The sequence below is a fragment of the Tachysurus fulvidraco genome, chromosome 10, assembly GCF_022655615.1.
Source record: "Tachysurus fulvidraco isolate hzauxx_2018 chromosome 10, HZAU_PFXX_2.0, whole genome shotgun sequence".
In the NCBI taxonomy this organism is placed as follows: Eukaryota; Metazoa; Chordata; class Actinopteri; order Siluriformes; family Bagridae; genus Tachysurus; species Tachysurus fulvidraco.
Genome location: NC_062527.1, coordinates 23,168,169 through 23,168,437, shown reverse-complemented (window position 1 = coordinate 23,168,437; position 269 = coordinate 23,168,169).

Here is a 269-nt window from a genome sequence, read left to right as displayed (position 1 = left end):
CTTCTCACGCTTTGTCTCACACGAGTGAAGACACTTTATTTACTTCTTTTTTAACTAAAAGTGTAGGAGACGGATATTTTTAAAATTGCACAATGAAGTTCATGCTCCTTTGACTTGATACGACTCTTATGACACTCTGTAATGTCTGTGTTCCTACTGACTTTATAAAGACTGAGGGAAAAGGTCCCTGTGTCTGTCCTTATAGCTGGGAAACAACACAAACAACAACACTGAGTTACAGGAAAATTGTCTATAGTGTTGAAACTTTG